At 33.5% G+C, this 15,501-nt stretch overlaps 1 protein-coding gene across 8 annotated transcripts in view; it reads left to right on the forward strand.

The window, feature by feature from the left end:
• Positions 1-15,501, forward strand: part of NBEA (neurobeachin) — a 612,623-nt gene that overhangs the window by 373,019 nt on the left and 224,103 nt on the right. The gene's annotated exons all lie outside the window — the stretch shown is intronic.

Genomic DNA, 15,501 nt, shown 5'->3' on the forward strand with positions numbered 1-15,501 from the left:
ACAAATGTCTTATTGATAATCTCATTATATGGCATTCTCTATTTTAACCCTATTCTATTCTGTTATTTTCAGTTTAATAAATAAATCATGCCTCAGTATGCCCATTAGTTTCCCAGCCCTCCAATGGATTGCAAATAAAGTTTGAAAAAGACCATCCAACATTAAAGATATCATCCACTATCACACTACAGTAGAACTGCACCCTAAGTTGTCCTTTATAAAATGTACAATAAATAGTAAATATCTAAATATTTTTTGTAATTAAATAAAAATGCTGCTACTTTAGATTGCTGTCCACCAAGAAGTATGTATAGGGCTATTCTCTCTGTTCACCTATTTTTTTTTTAATTAATTTATTTAATTTATTTATTTTTGGCTGTGTTGGGTCTTTGTTGCTGCGCGCAGGCTTCCTCTAGTTGCGGTGAGCGGGGGCTACTCTTCTCATTGTGGTGGGCTTCTCAGTGCGGTGGCTTCTCTTGCTGCAGAGCACGGGCTCTAGGCGTCCGGGCTTCAGGAGTTGTGGCTCGCAGGCTCTAGAGCACAGGCTCAGTAGTTGTGGCTCACGGGCTTAGTTGCTCTGCAGCATGTGGGATATTCCCGGACCAGGGCTCGAACCCGTGTGCCCTGCATTGGCAGGCAGATTCTTAACTACTGCACCACCAGGGAAGCCCAGTTCACCTATTTTTAAATGCTCTAAAAAGTTTAAGTTTGATTGATCATATAATTTTATAAACCATATACACTCAGAAAATAACATTATTGAACACTGTCCATATATTTTTGTTATTGACTACTTTTGTTCTCACAATCACTTGGGTTTTTATTATTTTAATTTTTATTTATTTGAGAGTAATAAGTGAGCCATATGTTTTAAAATTTACCGTAATATATAACACAGATTGCCATTCATGTTCTTGATGGATTGAACAGGGAAAATATTTAATCCCAATAGAAAGAAAATGTGCACAACTTTTAAAATTTATTATGTAACTAGTCTGTGAATTGGTATTACTAAGACTGGAAACACAAATAAATATGTGAGGATTTCATATGAAACATACCTAAGATAAAGTTAAAAAGTAACTTTATACAGTAAAAGTAACTACAGGAGAGGATAGGATATGCTTTAAAAAAATTATAGTTGACTTGTACTGTAGGGGATTTCTTTAATCAACTCAAAAAAAATCACCTAAGGATTCTAGCACCTAAGGATTTAGCACCAACTTAAAATGAGTTATTATCTTTATGTTCTACAGAAGAGATTCTTAGAAATATCTACTTAAAGTGGCATGCTTTATAATATGAACTTAAAAATTTTAAACTTCATTTCATGTTCCCAACCATTTAGGCTTTTTCATCAATTCATCTTGAATTCATCTCATTTGAAATTAGAAACATCTAAAGACAACTTGTAACAGGGGTTAGGCTAGAGTGATATTATTAGTGACACTGTGTTGCCAATGCCTTAATTATATAGGATTCATTTTATACTGCATTCAGTGTTCTACAGGTTGCTTTTGGAAAGGGTCTGTTAGAAAAATATTTCTTTTGGTTCTCTATAAAAATGGATGCCTTATTTTGTATGTTCAATTTGTAAAATGTCTTTATTATTAAACCAGTGTCAAAGCTTATAAGAAACAAATTAAAAAATTTTTTACATTGACTTTTTTTAAGACTGACTGTCATGTCATGTTTTAGTAACATAGTAACCACTGTTAATGAACCTAAATTAAAAAGTAATATTCTGAGTTTGAAACAGATGAAAGATGTAGGTGATAGTAAACATCCTCTGTGTGTAGTATGAACGTATTTTAAAATATGTAGTGGTTTATGAATTTGAAATAGTGGATCATCAGCAGTATTCTGAACCTGTTATCCCTCCTGAGTTGGGTTCTTTGATAAAAGGAAAGTAGGGTATGTTTTTATTTTATGCATATCTAGAACAAAGACCACACGTATGCCATAAAACATTCAGGACATCTACATGGTACCCGTGCCAGATTTACTTCGTGGTCATTCTCGGGGTTAAGGTCGGGTAGTGGAAGACAAAAGAGGACAGAAACAATTCTACCTCCAAAAACAATTCTAGAGCACACCTCTTTGACTTCACATTTGTGAACTTCTAGAAGTGGGTAGAGAGTAGGGAGTAAAATATGGAGGGTGTGAAGAGGTGAGTGGAAAGTACTCCCTGGAGTGATCTGTACATAGAAGTAGAAGGAGGAATTACAAACTGCCAAGAGAAAAACATAATATTGTATCTTCTTCCAAACTCTTAATGTGCCTTCTAACCTATGTTTAAAGTATTTCTTCCGAAGAATAGGAAGTAAATGTCAGTAATTATTACAAAGCACTTTATCCAATGAAAATAGATGTTGAAAGACTTAATTGAAAACATATTTTGTATATTTTAGAGAAAGGCTTTTATATGCACATATTGCCAGAACATTCATGTAAAACTAACAGAACTCAGCCCATCATCTGGTCACTCTGCCTGCCATTAAACATTTAAATGTGTTTTAAGTACCTTAAAGTCTGGCAGTGTATAGACTAACATCCGAAAGATTTAATGTTTTGGTTTGTGTAGGCATAGATAAAGGGTATATTTATAGCACAAACCTACTAATTTTGAGAGAGTTTCTAGGACAAATTGAAATTCAATTTATTACTTCCTCTTTATTAAATAATTAAAGTATTTCAAATTCTATCTTGAAAGTTAAACATTAAATGCACCGAAACTCTGCAGTAATCTATGGTCAAAATTTTTTTTCTATTCATCTACATTGTGGCAACAAAATTGTTTTAGGAACAGAGGAATATTTTATGAATGGAACTTTCAGTATGGCTAGAAGTATTTGAATCAGTGATCAAAGTTTTCAGAATTTTAACCAAGTTGTACAAGCTGAGGGAATAACCTAAAATTACTTAAATAGGGAATATTTACATGGCCATCAAAGCAATCCCTGAGATTTGATCACTGGTCATGTCTCTCTGTTCCTGTAGTACACTATGTTTCAAGAATGTGAGCCTATATTAATATATTGTAATAGAAGTGAAACTGAATTTGCAAACTTAATGTTTTAACAAAAATGTTTTGAATCACTTGACTTTTCCTTTAATTCAAACAGTTTAGCTTAAATTATAGTTAAACTTTCATGTGATGGGCAGAAACATTTAGCTGTAATTTAAATTTCATGACATTCTATTTAGGCAATTTATTTGGAGTCACAAAACAAATATATTAACAATACTTTCTTTTAAATGAGCAAATAATCAGAATTGGATATATTTCCAAGGAGACAAAAAGGACAATTACTGTATTTCATATTTACTTTGAAAAGCTTTCACTTCCCTTTCATTATTAAAACTTTTGGTTGACCTTTTTCAGTTGGAAAACATCCTTAACACTGATGGAGTTTTTCATGCTTCTTAGTAATACTAATGAGTTGAATAATTTATGAGGTTGTCATGTGCAAAAGATTTGGTGTGATTTGATATACTTTCAGCCTCTGGTGTTGGAATGTGATTAATAAAAACCTAGAGGCATGTAATTTTTTTTGCTGGTGTTTAATGCTCTAATTTCATATGTATTGAATGTGTTTATTGGGTGTTTTCTGATAGTAAAATCTCATACAAGTGCAAATTTAATTGATTACCAGGAATTTTACAGACCATAGCAATGGAAGAATATAAGGAAAATATTTTAAACTATAAATTCATCTTCTGATCTGCAGGGCTTTCTTCTTCAGGGCAAATTAGCTCATAAGGAAATGATTGAAAAAGGAGGGTTTTGTATATTGTTTGTATGTTTAAATAAAACCTAAACTAGACAAATTTTGGTCCATTTCTGGTGCTGAAAGATTATGCCGTCAAAGAATAGTTAAAATCTTAATAAGTTTGGTTGTCTTTGTTGATTGTCAATTACCATGTAGGACTCTGTTTCCTTTCCATGAAATTATAGTGGAGCAATGTTTCATCAAAGCCTAAGATCTCAAGCTCCATGTCTGCGATCAAAGCCATCATCCTAAATAGGTCTGATCAGGCGTCGCAGAGGAGGGCAGGCTGCTTTAGCCAGAGGAAAAAAACCATGGAGCAAAGATGACAAAATTAATCATTCATTTCTTTGGCAATAAATAATAAGATATGCTGAGAACTGCAAATGAGAACATCCTTAGGTTCCTCAGAGATGTATCTGCTTAACACCCGATTTATCTAAGCTTGTGAAACCATCAAGATATGACCTTGATGAATAAAAAGCAGCTCTGTAATTAATCTGGAATTAAATTAGTTTTGATGGTGTATGCATGGCTACTGTAAGGTGCTACTTGCAGTCATCAAGAAATAAGAAAACACCAAGAATAAAAAATACTAGTGCAGCTATATACAGTTGTTGAGACAGGAGCTTCAAATTATCTGACTTCATTTTTTCTGACTTCAGTTTTTTGAAGAGTTTACATTTATAATAGTTGGAAAAGGTGATTTGATTTTTTTACCTAGTGGTCTGTTGTTTGTACCATGTAGTCTCTAGCAATCGTCTTCTTATTGTTCATTGATATGTCCATTTTAGTTGGTGTATTATTAATTAAATCTTCATATCTGGAATGAAATAGATGATCTGATTATTGTTAAAATAATTTATTGAAAAGTTAATGATGTAAATTTTTTACAAGTGAGAGAAAGACATACATGGAGTCATCTTTCAGCTCTTTTTGATGCCAGTGTCATATTTTAATACAGTCTTATCTTCACCCTATGGTTTTATAGTCTCTTAAAATAATTTACATGGATTATATAAATGCTGACTTATAAAATATGCTTATAAAACACATTTTAAAGTTTTTGTGTAACAGCATTTTCATATCAGCAAAGGTTTTAACAACTCCCCTGTTTTTATGTGAAGCTTCAGATGGAAGGCTTTAAACTGATTCAGAGGAATCAAGTGGCTTCATTAATTTAAAAGCATTTATTGAATATCTTCTACATGCCATGCATGCACTAAATGTTGAATGCAGAGGCTGAGGCAACAGTTTCTGCCTTCTCACAGCACATAGTTTAGTGCAGTGCGTCTCAACAGGTGTGGAAGTCAGCGTGTGCTACTGGCACCTAAAGGGTAGAGACCAAGAATTCTGCTAAAATACCTGACCATTCACTGGGCAGCTCCCCAGAATGACGACCAAAATCCAGCCCAAAACATCAGTAGTACCACGGTTGAAAAATCCTGGTCTAGTGGAAAGAAATAAGCAGTTCTCGTAGAGGGAGGTGTTACTTCATAGAGGAACACAGGGAAGGTGACTTAACGCTGGACCTATCGGGTTGGAGTCCGCTTCACAGAAATAATTACTTATGAACTGACTTGAGAGAAGATTAGGAATTTACCAGGTGAGCAGGGAAGAGCAGAGTTAATAACAGAAATTTCCAAGACATGGAGGCATAAAAGACCCTAACTTACTTCTTTGAATGGCCTCAATATTTTGCACTTGGTAATAGGTCACCTTGTAAAGTTATCAGAAAGTATTTTGATTTTAAGTATTTTATATTCGGAGATAAAAGAAAAACCACTTGAGGACAGGAATCATATCTTTCACCTATTCCATTTAAAGCATCCACATTAATACAATTTTATGTACTTAGTTGCTGTCTTTTATTTAATTGATAATTAATTCATTTCAAGGTACATACACAGTATTTTAACCACATTCATTCATCCTTTTCAATAACAGCATTGAAGTATGATAGTCTATGGAATAGGTCTATAAGGACAGTATTTTCAAATTCTGAAATATGTTTTTTATGTCTGTACTTTATTTCCAGTTAGAGCATCAAAAACCACTAAAGATAAGGAGCTGACAAAATTATATTAATAGATCTATTGCTCAGTGGCATGGAACTGCTCATAATCTTGCTTATATTTTTAGACTAATTTTTAAAAAGTGTACATAGAATTACATTTATAAATAATTAAAGTACAGGGCTTCCCTGGTGGCGCAGTGGTTGAGAGTCTGCCTGCAAATGCAGGGGACGCGGGTTCGGGCCCTGGTCTGGGAGGATCCCACATGCCGCGGAGCAACTGGGCCCGTGAGCCACAACTACTGAGCCTGCGCGTCTGGAGCCTGTGCTCCACAACAAGAGAGGCCGCGATGGTGGGAGGCCCGCGCACCGCGATGAAGAGTGGCCCCCGCTTGCCACAACTAGAGAAAGCCCTCGCACAGAAACGAAGACCCAACACAGCCATAAATAAATAAATAAATAAATAATAAAATAAAAGGAATTCCTTTAAAAAAATTAAAAAAAAAAAAATTTAAAATGTCTTTAGTGTTTTTAAAAGTGCTTTTGATAACCTATACTAGCACTATCTCTTAGCTATCCCATTTTTTAATAATTAAAGAGAAATTCCTGTTAATTACATCTTCCTTCCATGTCTCTGAACCAGTTGCTTATCTATCCAAAACATCTCCTACCCCCCATTTCTCAGAGTTTTAAAGTAAATTTTCCACACTGCATTTTGTGGCAGGCTTAGAAAAGAAACACCAAGCATCATTCCCCAGGTTAATGCCATCCACTGCCAGGGGACGTCTCCCCACCCTTTCAGCCCTCATTCAAGCTGTCCAGTTCATCTTTTCTTTCATTCCAAGAGTGCCAAAACTTTCTTCCTTCCATTCTGCTACTCATCAGCCATCTACCCTCTTGACTCACAATGAAAGGTTTCTTTCCTTTGTTCGTTTTCCCCTCCCTCCCTTCCTTCCTTCCCTCCTTCCTTCCTTCCATCCTTCCTTCCTTCCTTTCACCTTCCCTCCCATCCTTCCTTCCTGAAAAGAAACATAGTCATTGTGGAAAATCTAGAAAACACAAAAAAAATTTAAAGAAGGGGGAAAAGTCACTCATAGACAGCCATCAAGATAGCTGCCTTTACCATTTTGATGTATTTATTCCTGCTGGTCTTTTTCTAAGCATACTTTAACATAGGGACCAAACACTATGCTATGTACTCAAACAGTCACGAAGATGAATAATGCATTATCTCTGCTCTTTATGATATTTAGAGGGTTCCAAACTAGCCCAAGTTTTCTATATGTTTTAGCACTTTTTCCACAAGTAAAGTGTGCCATGTGATTTTCAATGTAATGAAATCCTATTTAAAATATTTTAAAATCACCCTAACTTAATGGCTAATCAAAATCCTACCACATAATATTCTCCTACCACAGAGATTCTACATTTATCATCATGTATATTTTTAAAATATGGCTTATCAAATTTCCTTTAAAAAGCATAGAATGCAGTTTTCTACATTCACTCCATTAAGAAGATTATTAAGTTAGCATTTCATACTTACATAATGCTGTACTTAAATTCAATAATATTTTCTTGTACCTTTTTTAATTGCATTTTTACTGTTTAAAAATGCTCTTTATGAATATCCCCTTTGTTGGTCTGCTCTAAGAAATATTGCTTATATATGAATATTTTGAATTAGGAATAAATGAAATTCCATTTTTGCTGTCAGAACCAAATTGTAAAAATGCATTGCATGTCTTTGAAAATCAGTATACTCTATTAGCAGGCCTGTCAATATAAAAAGTGCATTCCCTTTCCACCTCTTGTTCTAATAACCTTTTCTGTGTTACTCTGAGGCAGTTCACATAATCAGAGTATATTGTCAGCTTACTGGAGTTGGGGAAGCATGAAATGAAAATCACGTTAATATTGATCCAATTCTTTTACTTGCAAGTGTCCTTGATGTCCTTTTCCACAGAGCAATAACTGTTGATGTTAGGTAGCCATTTTCTTTTATTTCTTATAGTCCAGTAAGTCGTTTACAAGCATAACTAATGTGAATAAGAACTTACCACTTAGAATAATAATCTGTGAACATTCCATCTTAATTAATGTCCATATTGCTAATTCTGGATATTTACTCTGCCGTTGAAATAAGTTCTTCAAGCTTTTCAGAAAACAGCCTACCTGCAGATGTAATGTTTATGTCTAGTTTAAAACAATCAAAAGTCTGTACAAGTTACTCATGCTGTACTCTAATTTTATGTGATATAACGATGTATTAAAATGAACCATAAATAGTAATATCAATTATTGATTCAGGTAAGCATTACCATTTCTGAATCAAATTCATTATAAATTTGAAGCTTGTATCTTGGTAGTTTTATGGTGATATAGATAATATCTATTTTGAATTACAAAATATATTCTCTGTCAACAGAAATGAATTGAAGTGAGAACCATGGTTAAATCCAATGCATTCAGACTAAAATACCCACAACTAAGAAAGGAAGAATTTGATGTGTAAACTGTCCAGATTTTTTATCTGTATTAATTAAATTTAGTCAATAACGATTCAGATTTTTACTTAAAGTGTGTTTGAAACAACAAATAGAAATTGTTTATTTGAATAGAAACAGTCTATTTCTTTTATAGAAATACTTGCTTTCATAAAAAGATTTTGTATTGATAAAGTGAGGCTCCTGACTCAACATCAAATATAAAAGAGAAAAAAAGATACCTGAGTTTTCCAGTCATTCTTTCCAATAGTGTTTTTATTCAATATCACTAACAGTCTTTACCATTAGGATTTTTCTATTGCAAAGACTGTTTTTTCTTTAATCCTGTTCTATACAGAAGATGATTTTTTTTTTCAGTCCTGACCTTCAGCAGGTCTTTCCTTTTATGTCATCATCATTTACGTTTCTTAAGAAAGGAAATACTATGTCTGTGTAAAAGAGTCAAAGGCAAAATTTAATTTTGAATTTAAATTATTTACAAAGAAAAATACTTTTCAGTAAATGATTGTTACAGTGAAGTTTGTTCTATGTATGTACTACTGCTTTTATCTCACATTAAGATTGGCATAAAACATTTTTGAGTGTTAGGTTTCTCAATACAACAAAAACCATTCTTTCATCTTGTTTAAAATGTTCAAAATTGTAAAATTCTCAGTAATAGATTGATTCATACATATTATTGCATAAGATCATATCACCATATCTAATGTAATTAGTTGGGAGTATTTATCTTAAAATCTTTTCCTTTTAGTGGAAATTAAATAGTATCATTGGAGTTACTAAAAGCGCTGTTCTGTAAAGATATTTGTTGCTCTGATTTCAGCTTTAATGAGAAAAAGTAATGTCTACTTAAAATTTCCCGAAGTATTTATGTGTCATTAATACTCCTCAAAGAAGTATTTAGGTTTGAAAATGAATTGCAGCATTTTCTCTTACTTACGTAAGGGGAGATTTTTGTCAAAACACATTTCCCAAGCTAAAAATGTTGTGAAATGGTGTATATTGAAAAGAATTTCTCCTCCAAAAAAGACTGCCATCTTAAACTGATTTCAAGATGTTTAGAAACATTAGAATTTCCTGATACTATATTTAGATAAAATTAAAATGAGACTAAATTTCCATTCTTCCCATTTCCTTCCAATGATGGAAGAAAAGTATGTATTAAATGGCTCATCTATATAATTCTCTAAAACAAATTACGATATCAACTTTGTTGAGAAAGCAGTTTTTTTCCTTATCCAAGATATTAAGAACACTTATATTCTTAAGATGCCTATATACAAAGTCAAAAATGCATGTCAAATATATTGATGCTTATGTAATTTTATTTAATAATATCTTTAAATGAATAATATGGTTATTGAGGGAAAATCAGTTTTTAATGTAAGCTATTTACACTCCAGTCAGCTTTACAAACACTTCATGGTACCTGCCTACACGCTATCCTTGTTGTCTTCAGAAATTATCCGATCTAGGGGAGGTGTTGAAGGCTCATATTGCCTTGTAATGAATATAAACAGTGTTACAACAGCATGGTGGAGGGAAGAAGATTAATCCCAATTGAAGGAAAGGAAACCATTATTTGTTGAATACTCATTATTGACTAGGTATTGTGCTAATAAGACCTTAGACGCATCCGTTATCTTATTTGAGTTTTTAAATCCTCACATCAGCCTGCTTTTTTCCCCCTTTATATAAATCTTAGGCAACATTATTGTAAGCAATAACGTATTGGTTGTATTCTTGTTCATTTTTAAATTATGTACTTAGTAAACTTTTAATACTCTTGTTAGTCTATTTTATCAACATTTTAACAAACATTTTGAGAGCTTATTATATAAATAATATTCACACATTTCACAGTATTTCAGTATCCATTGTCTCATTGCAACATTGCAATAATCCTGTGAGAGTTCAGTTAAAAAATACTTGGTTCTCTTTCAACGGGCTAGGAAACTGAGGTTAGGAGATTGGTCTGGATATATTTTTAAAATATGTTTTTAATGGATGTTTGCAGGAAAAATAAAGTAAGAATTGCAAATCACACAATCCACCTTACTCATTTACGAGGCAACTGTAAAGGACATAAAGAGAGAAGTAACTTTTCTTAAGTACTGTACATATAAAATGATTAATATGCAAATTATGTTTGTATTTTCATGTACTCACTCAACAAATATTTATTGATTGCCACTTTTTTTGACACTTGATACACTGAAAATTAAAATCTAATATGAGAATACCTAAATAAAAGACTTCAGAAAAGTATCAAAAAATAATATATTTTGACTTATAAGATACAAAATTTATACAGTGAAGAGAATAATCAACTAAACTGAATTCTGAACGACAGAGCAGGTAATAGAATTCCATGTAAAAGAAATTACACATCAGACTTAAAGGTTTGAAACAGTGTGGCATGTTTGGGAACAAAAGCATTCAGCTCTTGGGGAATATAAAGTGTGAAGAGGTCAAATCGGTAAATTCGTGAGATTAAATAAGCAGGGGCCAGCTCATGAGTCATACACCATGTACTTAAATTGTACAGATCAAATAATATGGAAAATGTGTTCTTACAGAGTAGATATACATAATATAGGTAGATAAGTAGATAGGTAGGTAGATACACATGTATGTTCATGTATCATTTTAATAAATGAAAATTAAAGCCATATTTCCATACTCAATGGAAAATAAATGATAACTATAATATAAAACTGGTAAGAAGCCAATGCTACACTAAAATTGGCTTGTTATGGGTTTATATCTTTTCTCTTTGTGCATTAACCACACAGACATGATTTATTGTTTCCCTATTATTATAAATTACTTTTTTCCTTATTGGTATAGATGTTTTAGAGTTGACTATAGAATAATTCCTTAAACAGAAATAAACTACTTTATAGTATTTTTCTTTACATTAACTGTTTATGTGTATCAATAGAAAAATACATGATGGGCAAATGAAATTTCTTTGCCTTAATTGCCCAGACTTTCCAGTTAGACATATTCTCTGAATATTATCAAGATAAGTTAATGTCTCCAATTTATCACTTCTATATTTTAACTTATCCTTGTTTAAAATAACAATATAATTTTTAAATGATAATTAATAATAATTATTATTATTATAGTAGTAATAATGCTAGAGTATAATAACAGTACTAAAAACAGAAACGTAGTTTTCTTGTTACTTCACTTTTAAAATATACTTTGTTTCACGTGGATCCTTATTATTAAGAGAAATATTACAAAAGAGGAGCTTCATTTAGGTTCATGTAATGCAGTATTCTATATTAGATGACATTTTCACATACAGAGCTTTAAGCATATTTACTTACTAAGAAATCTAATGTGTATAGGATGTTTTACTGTATTTGTTATTTGTAACATGATGTGGAAAATAACTTAAGTGTAATTTTTGGATTTGGCTTCATTAATCTATAATTTGGTGGAATTTTTTATTCTGAAACCTTTCAAATTTTATGGCATTTTAATGTTTTCTTAGAAAATAAAGGTATATGTCTAGCCTATCCAGTTTAACACATAATTCACATTTTCAAAGCTAAGGCATTCTGGTGGTTTGTGGTACTCGCTTGTTAATTTCCTGATGAATGGCTAAAGAGGCCAAGAAGTGCACTCAGTCCAACATGTCTTCTGAAGATAGATGATCTCAGATAAATTCTCTTCCCAATCAGATTTTGATTTGCTGGGTGTTAAACCAATTCTTTCTAAGGACAGTGTTTATAAGCCTTGTAATGAGACAGCCCTTTGAGACCTTACCTCTTTTTGCCTGTAATTTTGATAAATGAAAGTCTAATTCATAAAGGATATTGTGATTGAAAAGCACCTTTGGATCTCATACACTTTCATTTAGATAAATGTTTGGTGCGGTATCATAAAAATCAGGAAGTTTACTGAGCTGCAAACTGATAACACTTCAACAGGGATGATAAGTTTGGTGTGTTGGTAGGGATTAGTTTACTACATATCTTTTGAAGACATAATTGTTTTACTGCTTTAAAACTAGAGGGGGTAAAATTGAATATACATTTCTCAAATATAATATACATTTGAGAGCTCACATTCCTTTGACTAAATTTTCTTTATTGGAAGATTTTAATTTTATTTTATATTTTTAATAACACAAGAGTAATGTAAAGCCTTTTTTAAAAAAGACAAAGCAGAATGCACACAGTTGTGATACAAGGAAAAACTTGCTTTATTAAGCTGACTCATGCATAAAGGGCTTTATTGACTATTTCATGTAAAGAACCAAGTTCCCTTTCATGTGAATTCATAGATTCTTCAATAAGCGCTCAAACTGAAGGCAATTCACCAAGAATCTCTGAGATATCCTGGAATCTTCAGGTTAAGAGATATCCAGAGGTAACTTTTATGTCTCAGGTTATTCATTTATTCAGTATTTATGAGGACTTGCTGTGTCCCAGGCAGCGTGCTAATAACTGGGATTACAAAGACAGAAGGATGTTTCTAGCCATCAAGGAAGGAGCTTCCAGGCTGTGTGTAGATAACAAGCACACAAACGATTATAATACATATAACTACTTTAGTAGCAGGATTTATGAAGCATAAGGGATGGGACTTCCCTGGCGGTCCAGTGGTTAAGACTCCGCACTTCCAATGCAGGGGGCACAGGTTCGATCCCTGGTTGGGGACTAATATCCCACATGCCGCGCTGCACGGCCAGAAAAAACAGCACGTGGGAGAGTGCACACAAACCTGCCTTAAGAAATCAGAGTGGGGAACTCTGGGTGGGTAGACTTGAACTTCAGTTCAGCAAGTGTTCATGGCACACCTGCTGGGTACCAGGCACTGAGGCTGCAGAATGAGGCTATAGCCCAGTGGAGAAGACATACACATAACAGATAGCACCCACTCAGTGTGGTTGAGTTCTGTGTAGACTGTGAAAGTATGGATTGGTTAGGAAAGGCACCTGAAGGAGGTGAGTTTTGAAGGTTAAGTAAGAATTAGCCGAACAAAGGAGGAAGGAAGGGACATACCATATTGAGGGAATACTTTTAGCACAGGTAAAGAGGTCTGAGAAACATGACATATTTTGGAAGCTGTAAATGGTCCAGTATTGCTCATGGGGGAGTAAGAAAAACTAAGACAAAACTGGTAATGAGAGGGTAAAAGGCCTTAATCAGTCAAGCTATGGGGTTTAGATTTGTATCCTAGAGTAGAAGCCTTGCACTGAGTGTTGTTGATTGGGAGGAGTTAACACACAATATTAAGCAGGAAAATATTCTCAACTTATTAGTGTTTAATAATAATACTCTGACAAAAGTATAGAGGGTGGTGTGAATAAGGGAGCTATTAAGGCCTTCTAAACTAGAATGATGATGGCTTGAGATGGGTCGAGTCCATCACCTTACAGGATGAATCCTGTGTCTGTGGCTTAATTAAGTGGGTAGATCAAAATAGGAGGAGGTGAAGAAGCAAAAGATAATCCGTTCAGTTAGGGAAACGTGGAACTAGGACTATCCAGCTGAAGATGTCTAGTAGAAATATGGCTATAAAGACGTCAGGAGAGATTTCTTGGTTATTAATCACTGGATTTGCCTCTTTGTTCTCAGATGATGCAAGCTCCGAGTTTCTCAAATTAAGTTACTACCCAAGAAGCAAACAACGTATAAAGATAGCTGTCCCCAGAAGATTACTGTTGTGCTGGCTTTATATCACCAACAATCCAAATGAAATTAAGATAAGGTTCTGGAGCATTCAGTAATCAATCCTCAAGCTTTTATTCCAGAAATAAGAATCATCTGTGGGCCAGTGAAAGAAGACTACACATATAAGCCATTTAATTCCCCTCACCTTCCATGTAGCATTGATCTGTATGTCTCTGAAGTATTTATTGAAAGATATATTTAACAATGTGTTACTTTATATTGTTAAGCTATATTTAAACCGTGCTCTCTAGATGCTATTGTCCAGTAAGAGCTAGGATGACAGACGGTACCTCTCAGCCAGTGACAGTCTACAGTGCTGTCATGACATGCTGTGTTCCTCAACATGTGTTTTTTACTCCTCTCTGGGCTACCTTTGCGTCAATTTGTTAATGTTTTAGCAAACAGAATTGGCTCTGAGTCACTAACAAAAAGAAATGTGAAAGCTGCAAAGAAAGAAGCTAACAGTCTGGTTTACAATGCAAGTTTTACTACAGCTAGATGCACGTCCAAGAAAATGGTTGAGCAAATATCCACAGGCAGTAAGGGACTGTGGGAAGTCCTGTACTGGGCCTAGGAGAATTGACCGGAAGTATTCATTGTTCACTGGAGAGGATTTTGGCCAAAGGCATGACAAGATTTGCAGAGTAATTGCATGTGTACACAATACCATAACATCCCCTAAAACTATGATACAAAAATACTGTGTAGCAGTGATTTATTAGGCTCCCATATTCAGGAATATATCCACTATACCAAATGAAATGTGAAGGTGTTTTTCTAGTTAATGCTGCTCCTTGAAGCCTATATCCTAATACTAAAGCTAGAACACAGTAAATTACACCATTTTCTTCCAGGTTGAATTCCAACTTCAAGTGACATGAAATAAAGGTATTTCTTAGCTGTATACATATGATTTACTTGTAGCTCAGATAATTTCAGATTCAATGGCACCTGCCAAAGCAGATGTTTGAATGCAAATATTGAAATATTTGTTAAGCAGTCAAATCCATGAGAGATTTAAATGTGTTGTAATTTCTAACCTGCGCATTGATTAACAAGTTAATGCTAGGTCAACTCTTGCTATATTTCAATTTTTCTGAGTTATTTTTTGTGCGTTTGAATTTTGGCCTTTTGTACTATTTTTTATATCAAAATAAGGATATCACTTTAGAAAGCCATTATTTATTTCATCCATTGCTAAGGAAATAGCTGTTTTGAAGTACATTATATGTCTACATCATTCCTTACTCTGCCTTTCTGTAGTTTCCCAGTAACAACCATTTCTCCCTTCAGATGTGAATGCTTTCTTGTTTTCTTCATACTTATCTACTTTAAAAAATGATATGATCAGTTGATTATCTGATTCACACCAAAGTATAATTGTGTAAAAGTGTTTAATTTTATGGATAAAACCAAGTTTGTGGTGAAGTCAGATTTTTGGTAGAAAGTGCAGTGATCTTAGAGTCCCAAGTCCTAGGTTCCCCAACAAGGCATGTAGCTTTCTCAGCCTGTTT

Source organism: Balaenoptera ricei, chromosome 18 (genome assembly GCF_028023285.1).
Source record: "Balaenoptera ricei isolate mBalRic1 chromosome 18, mBalRic1.hap2, whole genome shotgun sequence".
NCBI lineage: Eukaryota > Metazoa > Chordata > Mammalia > Artiodactyla > Balaenopteridae > Balaenoptera > Balaenoptera ricei.